Source organism: Solanum stenotomum, chromosome 12 (genome assembly GCF_019186545.1).
Source record: "Solanum stenotomum isolate F172 chromosome 12, ASM1918654v1, whole genome shotgun sequence".
Classification (NCBI taxonomy): domain Eukaryota; kingdom Viridiplantae; phylum Streptophyta; class Magnoliopsida; order Solanales; family Solanaceae; genus Solanum; species Solanum stenotomum.
This window is the reverse complement of record NC_064293.1, coordinates 26,757,730-26,768,432: the sequence shown is the minus strand read 5'-3', so window position 1 is coordinate 26,768,432 and position 10,703 is coordinate 26,757,730.

The window sequence follows — 10,703 nt, the reverse complement described above, 5'->3', positions numbered from 1 at the left end:
GAGCATCAGTCAACTATGTGACTCAAATCTTGAAATTCGATTTCAAAGAATAAATGCTTAATTGAGGATCCTTCTGGAAACAACCTACTACAAGGAAACAGAGAAATAAATGTGTACATTCTTGACTCTGTGAAAAACAATGGAGAACACATATGCCTAGCCTCAATGACTGATGATCCCTGGATTTGGCATAAGAAACTTGGTCACGCAAGTATGTGTCTAATTGAAAAGCTAGCAAAAAATGATCTTGTTATTGGACTGCCCAAGCTAGACTAATCAAATGATCACATCTGCGGTGCATGTCAAATGGGTAAGCAAACTCGAAACTCCTTCTCTGGTAAGGATATTGTATCCACAAATAAACCCCTATAGCTGTTACATATGAATTTATTCGGACCCACCAGAACAACCAGCATCGGAGGTAAAAGGTACACATTTGTAATTGTAGATGATTACTCTCGTTTTACTTGGGTTATGTTTTTATCTCATAAAGATGATACTTTGAAAAACTTTGAGTTCTTTTGTGTGTTGACATCCAATTTTGGACCTCCACAATATAAAGTAATCATTTCGAGTTTCTTCAATTTTAAATGATTTAAAATAATTAGTTTTACAAAATTTCAAAATAATAATAATAATAATATAGTTTGCAACTTATTTTAAATAGTTCTGTCACTTTTTTTTAAAATAAGTTTTAGATAATATATATGTTTTATATAATTATATATATATAATTAGTACATTTTATAAATATTTGAAAATCATCTCAAAAAAGATTTGGTTTTGTTTAAATATTTTACTAATTAGTTTAGTTATATAATAGTTTACATTTTTTGGATTAATTATTTTATAATTAATTCGATTTTTTATTTTTATTTTGTTAAGATTAAAAAGCTCATTAATTAATTTATATTAATTCATCTAATTTAATTTTTAGCCGAATCACCAACTAAACCCAATTTGGCTAAATTGTTAACTCTAAATGGCTACTTCCTTAATAGCAATTTTAGCCACTTCCTTCCATGCCTTCAACTCAATTTTAAGAAACCAAGTTGGGCCATATAACAACAATTCTCAGCAGCCCAACTTGTCAAATAACCCAATCCAAGCCTAATTACAATACTAAAGAAGCTCATTCCAATTACAATACCAAACAAACCCATACATAACAATACAACAACAAACAGTACGCTACCCCACCCGTGTAACTTGTTCTTCTTTCTAGCGAACAAACCCAGAAACGCAGCAACCCAAATCAGCAGCGATCGCGACCTATAAGCAATCCAGAATTGCGAGTCCAGCAGAAAATCGAGCCTAACTCGCGCGCATCCTCCTCCTCCTCCTCTCTATTTATCGTTCATACCAAAATCTTTGGAGAGTTGGAAAAGGTTGGGGAAAAAATGGGATTATAGTTGATACATAGAGAAATACTTGGTAAGAAATAGCTATAGAAATCAAATATTATCACGCCCCGAGTCTACACCCTGGGCGGGACCGGCACTCGGAGACCATTGCTGGCCCCAAGCGAACCCTGGCCTGGCTTTCTTAGCTCAACGGAAACTTAACTCAACAGAATAACTTCATGCAAGGCAAAGTCAAAAGACAACTTAACTGATACAAATCTAGCCAACAAGGCACCTCGGGTCTCAAAATAGAATATTTACATATATAAATAGATAAGAGACTCAAAACTAACTGACTGACTGTCTATGAAGCCTCTAAATACTGAGATGAGTGTTGGGACAAACCCCGCAACATCCTAATAGAACAAAACTAAGTACACAAAATAATTGAGTCCTCCGGAAAGCAAGGAGGCTCACCACTGACTCTGGAGTGCTCAACTGGATCAACGACGTGCAAGATGTTGATCTGGGGTACCTGTATCTGCATCGTCATAAGATACAGGCCAACTGGCATCAGTACATGGAATGTACGAGTATGCGAGCTGGAAACTAAGCAACAGAGGCTAGAAGGAAATCTGGTAGAAACTGAATAGCTTACCTGGCTCAACTAAACTCAACTCAACCTGACTGACTTCTTTCAACATAAGGCAATTTAAAACAAGTACGATATAAAGAAAGACTGTTTAAAACATGCTATAAACTCTGTGTGTATACAAAGATACAATAAGCCTGAGATGTATATAGAAATACAAATGAACTGATGTATATAAAATACCATACTTTCTGTGTATGAAAATAAAATAACTGTTGTGGGAGTTTCTCTAACCGACAACCATCACATGAGAGCTACAGTGATGATAAAGCGATCGACCTCACGCTGCGAGAGCATCTTATACCCGGCCAAAGGTATAAGACCTGAACTGCCTAATGAATCCACTAGTCTATCTGGAAAAAGATTCATCTAAAAAGTATGATCCTTTTCTACCCATGGTGGCTAACATGGTTCTATGGGGGCTGTGGGTTCTTTGAACGCTCCCCCAATTCGGTGCTCGATACTACTCCCAACAATGTACTGACTCTTATGTTTTTAAAACATATTTCTTCCTGCTGATTGAGATAATTACTCAAAAACTAGCTCGAAGGCTCTTTTGGAAATCTCAGTTTCCAACCTTGTTTAAATGTAAAAACATTTCTTTAAAACTTCTTTGGGAATACATAGTTCCCTAATAACTTTGAGAAATGAACTCAACTTGGAACTCTTGACTCTTTACTCTTTACTTGACTTGCATCTTGAGCCTTAGAATGAAGTGAAAACGTTCAATAAAGACTCTCGAACAACTTTGAAAACTTACTTGAACTAACTTCTTAACTTTGCTTGACTTGACTCTAACTTCTCTGTAACTTGATACTAACTTGCCTTGAATTGAACTATGGATTCAAGGTATATGATCACACGTATTTGGATGAGTTCGGAATGTTTAGAAACACTTTGGGGTGTTGGAAACAACTAGGGAACATAGGTATAACACCTAGGAACATGCATGAGAAAACATGGAAAGAAAGGGGGAACATGGCGTCCTTGGAGCTCTGCAAGGCGCGGAGCGCCAGCCCTTGAAGGTCAAAAGTCACCTGCTGGCGCTCTGAGTGGCGCGCCGCCCCAAGGGCTGGACTTCAGAGTCCTTTTGGGGCGCGCTGGCAGTCGCGACGCGCCAGTCCCTTTCCCAAAAAACTCGACTTTTCTCCCCTTTTTCTTCAACTCTAAACCATCCTTACTTCAATGGATTTAACCCCAAACACTAAGGATCATCAACCTCTCAACATACAATAGATTACAACTCAAATACACAACCCAATCATGTCCCACAACCAACAATAACTTCAACTTCAACATCAACAACTAACAACTTCAACAACAAATCCAATTTTTTCTCAAAAAAATGAGCTCGGTGTGTGGGGGGAAATGATCAACCCACACAAAGAACTCACATACCTAGTAGGGATCACCCCCGACGATTTCCATGACGATCTTTGACGGAAACTCCTTGATCTCTTCTTCTTCTTCTCTTCTTTCTCTCTTCTTCTCTTTTTCACTCAATAACTCTAACTCTTTCTCTTTTAAAATGGGATAAAAATGATCCAAATTCAGCCTAACACACAATATAATCCCAAAAGAAATGGCTAGGGAAAAGACCAAAATGCCCTTAAAATTTCCGGACGGATTCCCTGCCAACTGCCCAACTTTCAATGGCCATAACTCGCTCATACGAACTCGGAATCGAGCAAACTCAGCAGCGTTGGAAAGATCATTCCAAGGGATTTCCAAACATAACTGAAACTAATCCTAACTCATCCTGAGCTAGGAGTTATGACTGCTCAAAGCTGGCAAAAAACTCACTGATTTCCACACTTAACCAATTTCCAGATTTTTAAATTTTTCCAAAAATGACTCTTTCCAATTTCCAAGCTTTCTCATAGTTATTTCAAATTGCCGGATGTTACAATATCTCCCCCTTGGGAACAGTCTTCCTCGAATGAGGTTACTCTTACAAAGCTAAGGGTGTAACATCAAACTCAAACACCCAACAAGCAATCATGCAAACACAACAACAACCACAACATGCTCATTATAATTAAAAGAGCACTAAGAAGGAAATTAATACCTTAACTTGCATTTCCTCCGGATTCAAAGAGATATGGATATCTTTTCTTCATGTCCTCTTCGGCTTCCCAAGTAGCTCCCTCAACAAATTGGTTCCTCCATAGGACCTTGACTGAGGCTACACCTTTCGTTTTCAACCTACGAACTTGACGATCTAGAATCTGAACAGGAACCTCCTCATAAGATAGGTTATCCTTGATCTTAATACTTCCAGTCGATAGGACCAATGAAGGATCGCCTATTCACTTCTTCAACATGGAGCTATAAAATACCGGATGAACCGCTTCTAGTTCATGTGGTAACTCCAACTCATAAACAACATTACCAATTCTCTTGGCTATGCAGTAAGGTCCAATATACCGGGGACTAAGTTTCCCCTTCTTACCAAACCTCATAACCCCTTTCATGGGCGAAACTTTTAAATACACCCAATCATCTACTTCAAATTCTAACGCCCTTCTCCTGACATCAGTGTAGGATTTCTGTCGACTCTGTGCCGTTTTCAACCTCTCTTGAATCACTTTCACCTTCTCCATAGCTTGGTGAACTAAGTCTGGTCCTATCAACCCTGCTTCACCAACTTCAAACCATCCAATAGGAGATCTACATCTTCTCCCATAAAGAGCTTCTTAAGGAGCCATCTGGATGCTAGAGTGATAATTGTTATTGTAGGCAAACTCAATGAGAGGTAGGTGATCATCCCAATTGCCTTTGAAATCGATCACACAAGCTCTCAACATATCTTCTAAAGTCTGAATAGTGCGCTCTGCCTGCCCATCAGTTTGAGGATGAAAGGCAGTACTTAAGTTCACCTTCGAACCCAAGCCTTTCTGAAAAGATTTCCAGAACTGTGCACCTCTATCTGAAATAATGGAGATTGGAACTCCATGAAGTCTCACTATCTCTTGAACATATAACTTGGCATAATCTTCTGCTGTATTGGTAGCCTTTACCGGTAGAAAATGGGCTGACTTTGTCATTCTGTCGATAATCACCCAAATGGAATCATGCTGTTTGCGAGACCTTGGCAACCCTATGATGAAATCCATATTGATCATTTCCCACTTCCATTTCGGAAGTTCTATCCTCTGAGCTAAACCACCGGGCCTTTGGTGTTCGGCTTTCACTTGTTGGCAATTTGGACACTTAGCAACAAACTCTGCAATGCCCTTTTTCATGCCATTCCACCAATAGACTTCGCTCAAGTCATGATACATCTTGGTGGAACCCAGATGAATAGAATATCCGGAGCTGTGAGCTTCCTCCATAATCCTCTCTTGGAGTCTATGGTACGCATAATCTACCTTGATACCTCAATACACCATCTCCCCCTTGTTCAAAAGCTAATACTCTTTGCTTTTGAACATTTGCCTTCAACTCAAGCAAAATGGGATCTTGATCTTGTTTCTCTTTCACTTCTGACACTAGTGATGACTCGGCCCTACTCGTTACTTCTATTCCTCCTTCTGCGGAATCTTTAAGTCCGACTCCCATGCATGCCAGTCTGTGTACATCTTTTGCTAACTTTCTCCTTCCTTCTTCAATATGGGCGGTACTACCTATAGACAACCTGCTCAAAGAATCAGCAACAACATTAGCCTTACCTGGGTGGTAAAGAATACTCAGGTCATAGTCCTTGAGTAATTCTAACCATCTCCTCTGTCTGAGATTAAGCTCTTTCTGAGTAAGCACATATTGAAGGCTCTTGTGATCAGTCCTTGAGTAATTCTAACCATCTCCTCTGTCTGAGATTAAGCTCTTTCTGAGTAAGCACATATTGAAGGCTCTTGTGATCAGTGAGTATATCAACATGCACACCATACAAGTAATGACGCCATATCTTCAAAGCGAACACTACAACCGCTAATTCTAAGTCATGGGTTGGGTAATTCTTCTCATGAACTTTTAACTGTCTGGAGGCATAAGCTATAACCTTGCCATTCTGCATTAAGACACAACCCAAACCAATTCTAGATGCATCACAATACACCATAAGACCTTGAGTACCTTCTGGTAGCGTCAAAACTGGAGCTGTAATCAATCTATTTTTCAATTCCTGAAAGCTTTTCTCACAAGCTTCAGACCATTGAAATTTCACTGCTTTCTGAGTCAACTTTGTCAAAGGAGATGCAATAGACGAGAACCCCTCAACAAACCTTCTAGAGTAGCTAGCTAAACCCAAGAAACTCCTAATTTCAGTTGGAGATGTGGGTCTAGGCCAATTCTGCACTGCCTCAATCTTCCGAGTATCTACTTTGATTCCGTCACCGGACACAATGTGGCCTAGGAATGCCACAGACTTGAGCCAAAACTCACACTTAGAGAACTTGGCATACAACTCTTTGTCTTTCAAAGTCTGAAGAACTGTTCTGAGGTGATTAGCATGATCTTCCTCGTTCCTTGAATATACTAGTATGTCATCAATGAAGACGATAACAAACATATCTAAATAAGGTTTGAAGAATCTATTTATCAAGTCCATGAAAGCTGCCGGTGCATTGGTCAAACCAAAGGACATGACCAAAAACTCAAAATGACCATATCTGGTTCTGAATGCTGTCTTCGGAATATCACATTCCCTTACTCTTAACTGATGATAGCCTGATCTGAGGTCAATATTTGAAAAGCAGGTAGCACCCTGAAGCTGATCGAAAAGATCATCAATCCTCGGAAGAGGGTACTTGTTCTTGATGGTAACCTTATTCAACTGGCGGTAATCTATACACATCCTAAGGGAACCATCTTTCTTTCTCACAAACAAGATCGGAGCACCCCATGGTGAGACACTCGATCGAATGAAACCCTTATCTAGGAGATCTTTCAACTATTTTTTCAACTCTTTCAACTCTGCTGGTGCCATTCTATATGGCGGAATAGAGATAGGACGAGTATCTGGAATGAGATCTATGCCGAAAGCTATTTCTCTCTCAGGAGGAATTCTGGGTAGATCAATAAGAAACACATCTGGGAACTCTCTTACTACAGGAATTGACTGAAAATGAGGTACCTCAACACTAGAGTCATTAACTCGGACTAAGTGATAGATACAACCCTTTGAAACTAACTTTCTTGCCTTAAGGTACGAAATGAAACGACCCTTAGGCACTGCTGAACTACTACTCCACTCTAAGACTGGCTCATTCGGAAACTGAAACTTAACTGCTCGAGTTCTACAATCTATCGATGCATAACAAGCATGAAGCCAATCCATACCTAGAATGACATCGAAATCTACCATGTATAACTCAACCAAATCAGCCATGGTGCTCTTCTGATTGATAGGATAATCATGATAAACTCTTTCCGCTAGAATAGACTCCCCAACAGGTGTAGAAACATAGAAGGGTTCACAAAGTCTTTCAGGAAGAACCTCAAACTTATTTGCAACATAAGGAGTTACAAAAGATAAACTTGCTCCTGGGTCTAGCAAAGCATACACATCAAAAGCAAAGACTTTGATCATACCAGTGACAACATTCGGAGAATTCTCTTGCTCATGGCGACTGGTGATGGTATAGAGGCGATTTGCTCCTCCACCGGTACTAGAAATAGCCCCTCTAGGTGCCATCCTATCTGGTGGAACGACTGAAGAAGACTGGGCATTATTGCCCCCATTACCCTGCCTATTCCTTGGACACTCTCGCATGAAATGTCCATTCTGACCACACTTGAAACAACCAATGGAGCCCTCTCGACAAATACCTGAGTGGTTCCTACCACATTTGGCGCAGGCAGGAGGCTTACTACTCCCTTGCGCCACACTACCCGAAGATTGTGCTGGTCTAGCCTTGTAGTTCTTCGAATTCTGGCCATAAAATTCACTTTTGTATCTGGGTGCAGGTGCTCTAGTAGATGATGGAGCAGGTCCCTTTTGCCTTTGCTGAAAGGAGGAAAGGTTTGAATTACCTTTCTGCTGCCCGGACTCATTACTGGACTTCGCTCTCTTATTTCTGAACTCTTCTTTGTCCCTCAGCTTCTCTTCCTCAACCTGTTGCACATAGACTATCAACCTAGATATGTCCATGTCCCCGATAAGCATTTCAACCCTACCTTCTTTACTTGACAACCGAGACAACCGAGCAACAAACAAACTCATTCTATTCCTCATCTCCGCAACCATCTCCGGAGCATAGCAAGATAGTTGGGTGAACTTCAGACTGTACTCATGAACACTCAAAGACTCCTGCTTAAGGGTTAGGAACTCACGTACCTTGGCCTCTCTCAATTCTCGAGGAAAGAAATGCCCCAAGAAAGCTTCCTCAAAAGAGACCCAACTCGCAGGTGGTGCATTCTCAGCTCTGCCCCTCTTTCCATTGGTCGAACCAAGTTCTAGCAATATCATTCAATTGATACACAACTAGTTCAACCCGCTCAGTATCTACCACATGCATCACATCAAAAATCTTCTTCAACTCCTCAATAAAGTCCTCTGGATCTTCAGTAGTACTTGAACCTATGAAACTCAGAGAATTCATCCCCAATAACTCACAGATCCTAGAAGTGTCAGCTCCTTCCTGTCGAGCTACCCTTTGCTGACCAATCTGATTAGCTACAGCTTGACTCAACATCCTAATTGCCTCTCTAAACTCGACAATAGAAACTTCCCCTTGATCTTGCACTCCCAGTGCATAGGGTAACTCCTGCTCATCAGCATAACGTCTAGGAAAACGCCCTCTACCAACTCTTCGTAGAGGCATGGCTATCTGAAATACGCGCAAGCACAGATTAGAAAGAAACTTTTTAGAGATAAACTCTAACGCACAAGATGAGTGTGAAATGGACCGGCACTCGGAGATCATTTGTAACACCCCATATTCAAAATAGACAAAAATGCAGATTTTGAGAAGTTGCAGGTGCAACTTACGGTCACCATCCACGGACCGTAGGTCATACCACGGCCCGTGCTGGTGGACCATGGTTCACCACTGCAACCACTCCCCAGCCAGCTCAAAAAATTGGCTAAGTCCCGACTCACGGACAGACCCACAGTCCGTAGATTAGACCACGTTCCGTGGCCTGTGTCCGTGGATCGAGACTTCCCTTACCCAGCCTCTGACATAAATTATGTTCGACCAGCACGGACCGTCATTCGATCCACGATCCGTAGGTCTGACCTAGATGAGGGTCAGCAGCCAGATAGGTGAAAATTCTTATGGGTCAACTTCAGATGGTCATAACTCTTATCACAAAATGAATTATGTGTCCCATGACCTATGGTTAGATAGATAATTGAATTATCTTTCCAACGCCACCAAGTTAGCTAAATTCTGACCTCCGAGTAAAAAGTTATGCCCGTTTTAGTGAAGCCCTGTCGGGCAGACTCGACCTACGGACCCAATCGACGGACCGTCGATTGATTGACGGACCGTCAGTCACTCCGACAACAGCTAATTCAAGGGTCTTTTGGTCTTTTCCTATTTCGTTTAACCCCTAAGATACGTCATTTAGACCCTAAATCATGAGGTTTTAATTAGTTTAAGCCTAGAAACATAACTAGAACCTACCTAAGTCAAATCATTAATCAAACTTAGAAGAATTAGAATCAAGAAGGAGAAAAAGGTCAAGAACCCTAGTTCAAGAACGCAGCGAGGTTTCTTCAGTTCCAGCCCCGAAATCGAAAGATTTCTCCGTGGAATTCGTCACCAGGTATGTGGGATTTCACTAGTGGGTTCCTTTCGCCCATTAGGTCCCTAAAATTCAGTCAGATTCTTGATTCGATGCTTATGAACAGACCTATGGTTTCTAGAATTATAGCAGATCATCATGAATTAGTTATTTAAATGTTCCAAATCAGATTATCATGTTATTGCTCAATTTATCGCATGAATTTCAAAACCGTAGCTATGTATTTCTTTAGTTCTTGAATTACACATGCTAGGTCAGATATTTCAGTATTCAGTTATACATGCCTCAGTTTATGAATGCATCATTATCAGATTAATTGTTGCATTCTCAGTTTGCATGTTCAGTTTCGAGCTATCCAGTATTTACAGAAATTCAGTCATAACTAGTTAACCACTTAATTAATTGGAAGTAGCATAATACCGAGTTGGACTAGGGTTTCAGCGTACCCATATAGTCCCAGAACTACGAGCCACGTAGGTGTAAGTCCCCTCTGTGGGCAACATCAGTTTAGTGATCACGCCAGCATGCCTCTATACCTCTGGTAGGGTATATTGGGTCCTCTCGATGGGGCGTATACATCGGACTCCATATTTAGCTAATGTGGTTTTATGTCGGTTATTAGTAACTCCCACAGTTCAGTCAGATCAGTCAGACTCTATTGCATTGACCATATTTCAGTATAGTCAGTATTCAGTCTCACCATGTTATAAATTTGGTCATTGCATCAGTTAGCTCAGTATTTCAGTATCTATATCATGTTCAGATTATATCATTGCTCAGTATGCTTTGTTCAGTTATATGTTATTTCAGTTTTACTCCATCATGCATGCTCAGTACCTTTCAAGTACTAACGCATACGTGCGCTACATCTTCTCGTGATGTAGGTTCAGGTTCTCAGTATCCAGATCACGCTTAGATCGATTCTTGATCTTCAGTTCAGCAGCATCAGTGGTGAGTCCTCATTCTTCGAGGACTAGTGACATGTTTATCTTTATCGCTTTTCGTCTTTAGTTTCA